This window comes from Carettochelys insculpta, chromosome 9 (genome assembly GCF_033958435.1).
Source record: "Carettochelys insculpta isolate YL-2023 chromosome 9, ASM3395843v1, whole genome shotgun sequence".
Taxonomy (NCBI): domain Eukaryota; kingdom Metazoa; phylum Chordata; order Testudines; family Carettochelyidae; genus Carettochelys; species Carettochelys insculpta.
Genome location: NC_134145.1, coordinates 6,076,844 through 6,089,000, shown reverse-complemented (window position 1 = coordinate 6,089,000; position 12,157 = coordinate 6,076,844). Strand labels below are relative to the sequence as shown.

Here is a 12,157-nt window from a genome sequence, read left to right as displayed (position 1 = left end):
GTAAATGTGGATATATATCAGTGTTCCCTGTAAGCTGAGTATTTGGGCAGTCAGTAAGGAGAGAGTCAAGTGCTGCCCTGCTGATTAACAGAGCATCCACAACTGTCCATAGCGTGCAGCATGTGCCTTGGTGCACACAACAAAATTTATTCCACCCTCGGTGGAAAAAAACTAGAGGGAGCCCTTTTACATATCCACGCTGTATAGTAACACCAGCAGCAGCTCTACAACAGCGCATTGTTATCAGAGACACATCAGTGTGCAGTAAGTGTCATAACTGTAAAAGAAACTGGCCCTCCTATAAACCCGTCTAATATAACGTAAAGAGCATAGCTCAGTTTTACTTCTTTCCTTCCTCTGTCACTGCATGGTCTGAGAGGAAAATACTTCACGGCCCTATTTCTTTTCCATTTCTCCCAAATTTCCAATGTTTCCAGTCCAGACCTTAAAAAAAACCAGGCCCCCTCCCCCCCAATGTTTTCTGCCCCTTCCTCCATGACCTTCACATGCCCAGCTGCATCTTTGACCACTCCCTGGGTCTCTGCATTCACCCCTGCTTGGGTTAGGCCTTCCATCTCTTAGGGAAGAAACATCCCTAGAGGTTTTTAAGTCCTGGCTTGACTTAGTCCTGGCTGGGATGATTTAGTTGGGGCTGATCTTGCTTGGGGCAGGGGGCTAGACTCGATGAGCTCCTGAGGTCCCTTCCAGCCCTAGGATTCTATGAAGAATCTCACAATTCTTCACTGCCAGAGTGGGTGCTGTACCTAACAGGCCTGACTTAATTCAGATGCTGACGCTTATCTCTGCTGCGAGTGGAAGGTGAATACAGGGATCCAAAGCAGCCTTCTTATTGTTTAATCTTTGCAGATGGAACAAAGCCTGAGTAGAGGGAAGTATTTTTAAGCCGTAACCTTTAGAGGGTGACTTTCACTAGCAGAGCCCAAAGTGTTTTAATAAGGAGGGCAGAATCATTTTGTAGATGGGGAAATTACCCCAGACTGAGGCACAGAAAGAGGAAAATGACTTGCCTGCAATTACCCCAACAGGACATTCATCTCGCCAAGCACAGGACCCAGATCACCTGAGTCCTGAGCCAGCCTCTAGCCACTGAGCCCCACTTTACCTTAAAACGGTCCATATGTCTGACTGTCTTACTGAAAGACTAATTCTACACCAGATCCTCCCAGCCTCTGTGGTACAGACGTCCCCACTCTGCCTCAAACCCCGCTCTTAGCTGTCCGCCCTCCTCCTGAAAAGGCCTGTGTCTTCTAAACCTTTCTGAGGCTTTGATTTCAGTGCTCTCAGAGCCATCCTTACGGAAACCTGCTAAAGAAGCCCAGCCAGAGGGATCTCAGCAGCCCATCACTTCATGCATCCAACCTTGTCTAGCCCCTCTGTGCTGGGAGGGACAGGTCAGGTTTCACACCCGCCCAGAGTGCTTTTCCTGGCAGTGTTGCGAGAAAATTAACAGCCTGTCTGCATCCAAGCTCTGTATTCGCAGAGGAGAACAAGTGGCTTCACACCTGGCAAACTCAGCCTTGGTCACATTGGAAAGGGGGCGTCACAGCAGCTGCAAGTCTTGCAGAGAGCTTTGAAGGAGGATGAGTCATGAGAGGCAGTTTGGCTTGGTGTTTATCAGCATCCTCCAGCTGTGCTAGGTGCTGTATGTAAGCGACGGCCCCTTGGCCGGTGTGGGTTTCATTTCCATCTCTGTCTCATCTCCAGAGGACGTGTGGCAGCTCAGTTCAAGCTGTTCTACTCACATGTTCAGCTCTCTGAGGGCCTCTAATTGTTAGCAAAGATGGTGGCCGTCTCATGTAAATGTCCTGCGAGACAGCCTCTGCCCCCCAAAGGGCTTACAGGCCACATAGACAAAGGATCTGGATGTCCATTGTGCAGGTGGAGAAACTGAGGCACACAGCAACAAAGACATTTGCTCAGGTCACACAGCAGAGCTGGTAACTGTACCCAACTCTCCTGAGTCCCAACCCAGTGCCGTAATTTAAAAATAATCATCCTTCCACCCTCTTTTTCCCCCCGTTCTCCTGATTGCTTCCCTTATGCAGCTCTCTCAAACTCCCACACTAACCTCAGCCTCTGCTGCCCAGCACACAGTGTTCGGTCAGAGCATTCTCCTCTGCCTTGCTTAGTACCAGAGTTGTGTGAAATGTTAGTATTGTTAGGGGTAGATTTAAATCAAGATCCATCTACGATCTGAAGAGCCCAAATGTTGGTGAGTATAATCATTCATGCAGCATAAACAAGGGAAAAATACCGACTGAACTGAAAAAAAATGTTTCAGACCATTTAAGGTTTAAAGGGACTGGAATTCTGAGTATCTGTCCCTCGGTTGAGTGCTAGTTTTGAGAGGCTGTGAATGAAACACATCTCAGCTGGCTAAAAGAGTCTTGCCACTCTTGTGGTGGTTGTATTATGAACTGTTGTTTGTGACTGTCCCTGTTGTTGGTAATCTGAGACCACATCTACATTACCCAGAAGATCGACCAGCTCAGGTGGAGATGCACAAAATCAACCTATCGGGACATCAATCAACCACTGTACAGTAAACCCATCGAGATACGTGCAACCAAGTTGTGCATCTTGGGTTAACACGATTGCCATCCCTGATAGGAGTGGGGAAGCTCTTGGCTGCTGCCCTGGTCAGTTTTCACAAGCCTGGTTCCTGGCTCCACACCACTCTGGAAGCCAGGAAACAGCCCTGCCCTGCTGGGCTGGTCAGTTTCCCAGCTCCTGAAAGCCCAGGGGTGCCAGGAACCAGGCAGCAGCCTGGTTCTCGTCTCCCCTTTACTTGCATGAAAATTTGAGTTACGCGGGGGTTGCAAGAATGCAACCCCCGCGTAACTCAAGTGTTTACTGTACTCTTTGCTATCATGAGGCATATAAAGGGGGTCAGCAGGAGAAACTCTCCTGTTGGCCTCCCTCTGGGAGGACGGTCAGGTAACTCGATTGCAGATAAGTTGGTTCTAGCTATGCAAGAGCTACAGCTAGAATTGTGTATCTGCAGTCGACTTACCTGCCTAGTGTAAACCAAGCCTAAGGAACGGGATCCAATATCATCTGAAGTGCAGTTCATATTTGGCAGGGCTAGGGCCCAGTCGGGCTAAGACTTATGTAGGTGACTTGTGTGTTAAGTCTTTGCAGGGTTTGGGTCCTCTGATGGGAGGTGAAATGTACTTCAGACACCCTTAGGTCAGACGTCACCTGTTCTGGCGCTGTGTGTAACCTTCCAGCCATCTGCAAAGGATGAAAGCAACACGTGGAAAACACCAGTGCCCTCAAGCTTCCTATTTACATGCCCAATCAACTACACCCTCCCCTGCTTTGTAGCTGACCACAGCACAGTGGAGATCCCTGAGACAGCTTGAGGATTTAATGTAGCTCCTAAAAGGATTGTGAACAAAGGGCCAGACCCTCAGCTAGTATGAATTGCCGTGACTGTATTAACTTCAGTGGAGCTAAGCTGACTTGCACCAGTTCAGGATCTGGCCTAGAGGCCAAGGGTCCAGGAAAGGGGGCTTGTATTCTTGTTTCCCATTTGTTTCCTTTTCTCAGGGCACAGTTTAGAACTGAGAGTGGCGGAGGGAGGGCGGGTGTGTGATTTTTGCTAGGTGATGAGGCTGTGGCTTCCTGCCTCCTTGTGACTCACGTTTGCTCAACTTGATTCTAAAATGAGATGGAAAAGAGAAAGGCCAATCAGATCGCTCTGCCCATCGCTCTCAGCCTAGTGGCTGAGAGGGCACCAGGAATGGACTGTGACATGGGCAGGCAATGACCCTGCTGCACTGCTGGTTGCAACCACCAGCCATAAGCTCCAATCCACAGCCCACTGATGTCAGTGGGGGTCAGCTTGGAAGGAGTTTGCCCAGGCCTGTCATCCTGAAAAGGGGCAGCACTTAGATACGGCAGGCAAGGGAGCAGGTGGAGGCCATGTTGTTGACTGAGCAAAATCTTCAGGGATTGATCTCGATCTCTCTACGGTTTTACCCTGGAGGGGCAACTCCTGAGACATAAGTGAAATTATTCCTGGATCAGGGGACGTAAGATCAGAATGGACTCTCTCTTTCTTTACTGCCAGAACTGTGTGACATTGTAGTGCAGTAAACCCTTGATTTAACAGGCCCTGATATAATGGATTTTGGATATAATGGATGGTGTCTGCCAGCCCCTTCTCTGCCCCTCCCCAAATAAATGCCAGAAACTCCAGAGCCACACCCCGGCATTGAAGTTGCTGCTGGAGTGGCTGGGGCCACCAGGGCCAGAGGAGACAGAGGGAGCTCTCCCCTCCCAGCCCCTTGTGTGGAGCATGTCGGTGCCCAGCTGCTGCTGCCTGCAATAGCTCTGAACAGCAGCCCTGGTGTCAGGGGCTGCTGCCCACTGGCAGGCTGGGGGCAGTCATGCTCTACCTTTGTGCAGGAGACTCAGAGCCAGGAGCTGGAGGAACCGCAGCTCTGAGAGCTGCAGGAGGTGGAAGGAGCCAGGCCGGCATTCAGCTCCTCTCCTGGTAACTGGGAGAGGGAGATGGAGGTGTGAGGGGAAGAATGGGGTGGGGGGAGGGGAAGGGAAGAGGGGCAGGGGACAGGAGTGAGTGATGTTCTGGGAAGGTCAGCGCATCATCATACAGTATAACCATTCAGCTCTAACGGACTCTTGGCATTAATAGACATCCCTTCCCCCCATTAGTCCATTAAGTCGAGGGCTTAATGTAGTGTTAGAAATGGATTTAAAGCAAGCCCCATCCCAGATAAAAGCATCCCTGAATTTTGAGGATTAGTCAGACTTCAGTGAAAGTAACTAAATTTTCTTGCATCGTATTACTCAGGTGACCCTGTGTTTTGTACAGAGTTCTAGGGAGGGCATGACTATAGTGGTAAACAAAGGAGACAAAGCTGGGACTCAAGCTGAATGGACGCTCCTGTTTGTGCCTCTAGCTGTAGTGGATTTATTTAATCAGTGCGTCCTGTTTAAGAATGATTATGGTTCTACAAACCATGATGGCAAGGAGGTGACCTGAAAGAGGTATATAAAACAATGAATGGACTTGAGACAGCCTCTTAGGACCATCTTCCTCACAATGGGCATCTACTGCAGTTAAAAGCAACTCATTTAAAACTGTTGAAAGTACCTTGGAAACAGTGAACCTGTGGAACTCGCTGCTCCATGATATCATTTTAGAGAACAAGATGGCTCTATAGTAAAGTTTGGACAATTCTATGAATAACAACCCGTGTTTGGGGTTACACTAACTGGGAAAAAATCATATGAGCTATGCCTATCCTCATGCTACAGGACAAGAGACTGCCGTAGAGGAGAAGACGCACACATAGGTGTGTTGTTGCACAGCTGGTAAGAGTTTTGCATCCAACTCACAAACGTTTTTGCTGCTGATCCCTGTCAAAGGAAGGTTAGTGGGCAAGGTAGCCCCTGGAACAAAGCCTGTATGGTCCTAAACATTGAACTTCCTTGCCCCAGCAGAGAGAGGTACAAACAATAAAAGTAACAACTCAGGCATGCTGTACAGCTGACTCCAGCTGAATTCCCATGCTGTGTGTTCCTCACCTGCTCAACAAGACCGGTAAACGATGGGAACCAGTTGAGGCTTTTTGCATTCTTCAATTGTAGTAGTTAAAGCTGTCACTAGTAGAGGAGGTGAGCAGAGGGATTAGATTACATATAGGCTGATGGCCCCCTTTAAGAAAATCTACCAGCCAAGCTTAGAGATCCAGGGAAGGATTGTTCCAGATTTGATGGAGCCGGTAGTTCAATGGACGCTGTCAGGGCACACTTGGCCCTATTTCTCCCTTCTAGAAAATAAACATTTACCGAAGCTAAGAGCAACAGAAATGTTGCCCTGATGCAGGGCCAACAGCCACCCTGTGCCCTGGGTAAGGTGGGAGGAGGGACCAGCTCCGTGTCCCCATAAGGACCGGGGCCAAGGGCAATCAGCCCTTCGAGCCACCAGGACCTGTCATCTTCCCTCTCCCCAAACCACTTGGAGCCGTGGCAGTTCAAAAGGTCCCGGAGATTAGACAAAGGCCAAATTGCTTTTGTATCGGAGCTGAGAAAGAGGGAAAAAACAAACTGGCAGAGCAAACAGTGAAGGAAATTGGACGTTAAAAAGTCTTTGTCATAGAAATTGGAGGTGTTGGTCATTACCTAAGTACAGAACCTTGCTGAATACAACTCCTAGGGCCTTGATTCTAGATTCTTCACCCTCTAAAATGTCCAGAGACATTGGAGGCAGCTTTGGGGCCACCAGGAATGCAGGATTATATTAGATATTTTGATCTCCTTAATGAATTTTTTCATTGCAGTTTCCAGACCCCGTTTTGCTCACACAAAAAGCTGGAGTCGGGATGAGTTATACTGAACTGCGGGATCAGACCTCTCTTTAGAATGGGACATTTAAAAGAGGTGTACAGGTTGAACCTCTCTCATCTGGCAGCCTCGGGACCTGACTGGTGCTGGACGAGAGAATTTGCTGGAGAACTGCAGGTCAATATTGTCTAGCACGTTACCAATACTTTCACTGCTTGCTGGGCTTTTAGAAGACATTTAAGGGTAAATTAGAGCTAAATAACAGCACAGAACACTGAGAGCCAGGACTGGTGGCTTCAAACAAACTTTATGGGACTGTGGGAACCTTGGCCGCACCCATGATAAGTGGCTAACTAAAATCATGCTGGATTAAGATGTTGCTGGATGAGAGAGTTCCACATTAGAGAGGTTCAACCTGTAACTTTAAAGCACATTTATGTTTGCATCTGATGAGGATCTTGGAGAGCTTGGGAGGTTGCTCGAAGGCCAGAAGAAGGGGTTCAAGAAAGGTTTCTTCACAAACATGATCCCCAATGAGTACAGGTTGTAACTGTTTGATGAGACCCACTTTTGGATTCATGTGCAGATTGGTAGGTGACAACTAAGAGTGTGTGGTCAAAGGAGGGGGGTGGTTATTTCTGTACCGAAACAAGTTTTCTCAGGGAACGTGATTCCCCATTCCACAATGCAATCTACTCCTCTGGTGGAGGGTCTTTGTTAGGCAAAGACAGTTTTAAGTGTGTAGAGCCCGGTCTTTCTCCTCAGAACATATTCCTTGGCACCTGAGTGGCTGGCCCTAGGTGACATATTTGTTGGTATATTTGGGGTGGTTACTAGAGCTGTGAAGACAGATGTGGTGGTGATCCAAGGGTTTCTTGTATATGGTTGTCCCTCGAATTCCATTGATGAAGCTGACTGGGTGTGCAGGATATTGCTGATGCTGTGGGATGGTCCCGGAGGAAGTTTAATGGATGGGTGGTGGGCGCTGAAGTTGTGGTGGAAACTAATGAAGGCGTTTAGGCCATCTGTCCAGAGCACAAAATATCATCAGTGTATCGGGGACCTGTCATTGGCTTTGTGGTACAAATGTCCAGAACTACTTCTTCAAGGCGGTCCATGAAGCGGGAAGCATTCTGGGGAGCCAGTCCCAGTACACCTGGCTGCTCCCCTGGTTTGAACAAAGTGTTTGTTGTTGTATGTATATAAAGCTGTTGAGGTGAGAATGAAATGGATGAATGGGGTGATAGGTGGGGGTTGTATACTCGAGCGTTGTCTATTGTCTTTGTAAATAATGATGACAGGCCGCGAGGCCGTCACTGTGAAGGATGTTGGCACATAGGCCGGTGACATCCTGGGGGACAAGGACGGTGTTCTGAGGGAGGTTGTTAATGAGGAGAAGTTTCTGGAAGAAGCCAGGACATTACCAACATTACATGCAGGGCATACCCCAGAACACCCACAAAACTGTCTTCCCCAGACAAGGACATGTCACCAGAGAGGTAGAGCACACCCTGGAAAGGGCTGCTCAGAAACCCCAAGAGAACTTCCTTCCTTACTGAAATAAAACCTCCTCGGACTGCACACTGCCAGCAGTCACCTCCTGTCCCACCAGGAGCCCACGTGATGTAGCATCAAACAACTACAACCCATACTCAGTGAGGACCCTTCTAAGTTCCCTGTAAGATGAGCCACTGTGCAGCAACCTATTAATTGCCACACAGGTGCCCAGGGAACCCCCTTGGCCCAGATCTGCCATGGGCAGGTGGCAGGTGGCCCTTGCTGGCCTGAAACCAGCCGCAAACCCTCTCCAGCCAAACCCAGCCCCAGCTTGGGACCTACTACAGCCAGGGGACAGCCACCCCTCCCCAAGCCCCAACCTCACTCCAGCCAGGGCCTGTCACAGCAGGGAGAGACGCCTCTCACCCACAGCCCAGTCCTCTCTCCTTGCTGGAGCTTCAGGGCAGCCTTCATCCCAATCCCTCATCTGCAGCCTGCATCCTACCCCAGAGCCCGGACCCCCAACCAGAGGCCTCACCTCCCAGCCCAACCCTCTGCCCGGCTCTGAGGCCCCTCCCACACGCCAAATCCCTCAGCCCCACCCCACCACATGAACTTTGCTGTGTGGTACAATAAGGAGGCGGTGTGTGACGTCATCTTATTGGGGTGCATAAGAAAACTGATTCTGCACAGCTGTGGGTGGAAAATTAGAGCGAACACTGCACTCCGCCCTGAAAGAAAGCTTTCCAGAGCCTCCTTTTCTGGCCTTCAGACAATACCCTCCCTCAACCCCTCCAAGCTCATCATCAGAGGAAAGCTCCCCACAGACCAGGACAGCCCCATGCAAGATGGCACCAGGCTCTGCCAGAACAACAGGTGCAAAACCTGGAGAAATAGCTCCATGGTTGGTACCGATCAACACCCCTTCCCCCACAGCACACCTGTCAATACCCAACACAAGCCTCTCACAGCATGTGGCATGTCTCACCCAGTGCCCTGAAAGCCCCAGTCACAGCCACGAGGGTGTCACCGAGCCATCTTGAATGAACTCATGGAGAAAAATCAATACAAGGTGAAAACCCCCATCTCCTGCGGGTGAGTGAGAACTTTTCCCAAAGCGATCACTCGAGAGCTGACCTCTTCGTCCTGCACACTTTCAAAAGATGAGCTTGGGAGCTTAAATTCACATCTCTGCTAGGAACTAGGGACTGAATGCAGACACTGGATTTATGGTTTATTACAACAATCCGGACCCCACTAAATCCTCTTCTCTGCCAGCTTTCCCGCCCCACAGAACTGGAGAGCTGGTAAGGGGTCGCTTCACTGAGGATGATCCCTTGACATGTGTATTCACTCTCTGTGGGGAACAATAGTTCCACCTTGGCTGTGTCTACATGAGAGGTTTTTCTGACAAAACCCGGCACATCCACTGGCAGCGTTGTGCCTCTCCGCATTCAGGAATAACGCCTTTGTCAGCAGTTTCCTGTCGACAAAAAAGCTGTGCAGATGCTCTGGGGGGCGCTTGTGTCAACAGAGAGGGCCTCGGGTTCCCTGGGCAGCCCCGTTCGCTGAGTTTTCCATTGGCTCTTCTGTCGAGAGAGCGGCTGGGCAGCCTGACCGCTCTCTGTCAACAGAGCAGATTGTTCTTTCGATCCGCTTTTGTGCATGGATGTGATCGTCGACAGAGGTTTCACCGGCGGATCTCTTCCGACAGTAACTTCTGTCAACAGATCGCTGCAGTGTAGACGTAGCCCTTGTGTTTAGCTGTGACATACTACGGCTGCGTCTACGCTTTCACTTGCTCGACAAAATTTTTGTTGTTCACAAGTGTTTAACTGCTTCTCCTTCTCCCCGGTGAAAGACAATGTTTTGCTGCTGCACATGCAGATGTGATTGTCGCTTTGCTGCCAGGCACCCTCTCCTGCAGACCCAGCAAAAGATGCTCTTGCGGGGTGGAAGGATTTTTGTCAGCAAAAGTGCTGACAAAAAGGCATTTACACAGAGCTGTCTTTTGGCGACGGCTGTGTTGGCATTGCCTTGTCACTAAAAGCTGGGTAGCCAAACCCTCTGCAGTTTCCCAGACCTAAAGGCGAGCTCTGTGCACACTCCAAAGCTTCTCTCTTACCAGCAGAAATTGGTCCAATAAAAGCCATCACCACACCACCTCGTCCGTCTAATCCCCTGGACCCAAGGCTACTGCAGTGCTGCATACCACAGAGTGGCAGCGGGAGACAGACAGATTAAGACGTAGGGTCAGGGCAAGCAAAGGTTCCGTGTGTGTGTGTGTGTGTGTGTGTCAGTGTCAGTTCTCGTTCTCACTAGAGCAGCCGTACTTCTAGACACACTCAGGATATGACATCACTGGGAGGGGAAAAGGCTAGGCAGAGTTTCTTTAATGAAAACTCCAGAAAGAGTTGGTGCCTGTGTGAGTTTTTTCCTTGACCCTGGGAACTAAGCTTCACGGAGAGAGCCCAGGAGGAATCCAGAGGATCTAGTTATCAGTCCTTTCCATGCACTCGGGCGGGATTCGGTCTCTAATTCAAGCCAGGACTGGAGTTAGGTGAGTGTTTGTTTTTTTAAACTTTCCTTCAGAAGTTTCTGGCTTGCTCTGAGAATAGCTGTCTCCCTCCAAAGCCCCTTCCACCTCCATCCTCACGCTTTCCCTGTTGGCCTGTCCTGTGTCACAGTCCCACAGGGAACAAGAACAAACGCAGCCAAGTGGATTAATTCCCCCAACTTCAGACCCCAGGAATGAAGTTGCAGATGGTACAATTTATGGGGTGGGATGGAAGGGGCATTTCAGGCACTGGAGGCTGCAACGTAAAGTTGGGTCAGGAGGTAAATATTTAGTGACCCCCATATTTTGTGACATACGAGGCAAGCGCCAGGGGCCAGCGATAGCCGAGGGCGGATGAATGTGGCTTTCTGCGCAGATGAGTGCACTCAACGTGACTTCCTGGAGCGAACGATGAGCCAAGGCAGCCAAAGTTTGGAAGCCGTCTCCTGTGTTTAGCAGAGTTTGGACTGTGGCCAGTTGCCACTGTAAGACTACGCTGAGGAAACTGACAGGGGTCTGGCAGCAGACGTTTGCTTTGTGTGGTTATCCTGTTCGGCAGTTAAATGTCCCACAGCTGTGCCTTCAGCTTAGGCGCTGGAACTAGGGGTGCGGGGGGCGGGGGGTGGTGGTGAGGCAGCATCCCTGGCTTGAAGTGATTAGTGATTTCCATTCTACACAGGGGTCACAGTTTGGTTCAGTGGCTCTTAGCCCCCCCAGCCCCCCCCGGGCTTGAGTGAGGAAATGGCATGTTCTGGAAGATCTGTTTTCCATATCTGTTGGAGTGAGAGCAGGGAGATCAGGAGGAGGTTGGATGTGGTCAGAAGATGCGTTGAAGAGGGCTGCTGGATTGCTGTCATATTTGACCCTCACATGGAAGCTACACAGCAAATACACTCCCAGTCAGCTGCCCGAGACTGCACGGCAGCCTTCGGGAGTTGTGCCTCTAGCAGCAGCTCCCAAGGACTTATCTAGGAACATGATCCTCTCCTGATTTCCACGGGTGTTGTCACATCCCTTAGCTAGTTACTGTGGTAGACCCAGGTCATCTGGGGCTCGGGCACAGAGTGGGACCTCTAACACACACTTTCCAGAGGAGCCCACCTCCCTTCTGTTAACCACATAAGAGGAAGACTGGCCAGTGGTGACAGTGGCCAATCCCCTTCTCTGCCACAGATTTCCCATGTGACCTTGGGACAGTCACTTAGCCTTTGTGCCCAGTGGGGACAAGAGCCCTGCCCTGACGCACTGAGGTGTGGGAAGGAGGAAGACATGGTTTCGGTGGCGATGAGGGTGAGAAAGTGGAGCTGTCTCCTCATCCCGTGGGGAACAACACTACAAGGAGGCGTGATTAGAAGCACGTTCTCAGAGGGTGCTGGAGTGGCGGTAGCTGCAGTGGGTGATGCTAGGCACTCAGTGGGCAAGCACCGGGCAGAGTGATGAACCAGCTGGTAACACCAGTTCAGAGCAGTGGGACTGTGGGGCAGGCAGAGGTGACGGTGAATGAGCAGCAGGCAGGGTAGATAGCACCAAGCAGTGGGCATGGAGGCAGCAGGTGGAGATTGCCTGGCTGTGAGTGGGGGAGGCACAGCCTGACTCCCAGGACATCTAGCGGGTAGATGCTGCTCTGCAGTCTGTGGAGACAATCTTCTCTCATGGCTCAGTGGGAGGCTCCTCTTCGGGCTCCCCCGCTCCCGGTCGCCTATGCTGTGGCCTCTCCCACAGCACTTTCTGGCCAGAAACCCGTATCCCACTCCCAGCAATTGACAT

The 12,157-nt window shown here is 50.5% G+C and overlaps 1 protein-coding gene across 3 annotated transcripts in view; it reads left to right on the top strand.

The window, feature by feature from the left end:
- The first annotated feature begins 10,256 nt into the window (after positions 1-10,256).
- Positions 10,257-12,157, top strand: part of MOB3C (MOB kinase activator 3C) — a 54,497-nt gene continuing 52,596 nt past the window's right edge. For all 3 annotated transcript variants that reach the window (XR_012646556.1, XM_075002555.1, XM_075002554.1), the window contains exon 1: positions 10,257-10,393. The gene's annotated coding sequence lies outside the window, so the exon portion shown is untranslated. The remainder of the gene's footprint in view (positions 10,394-12,157) is intronic.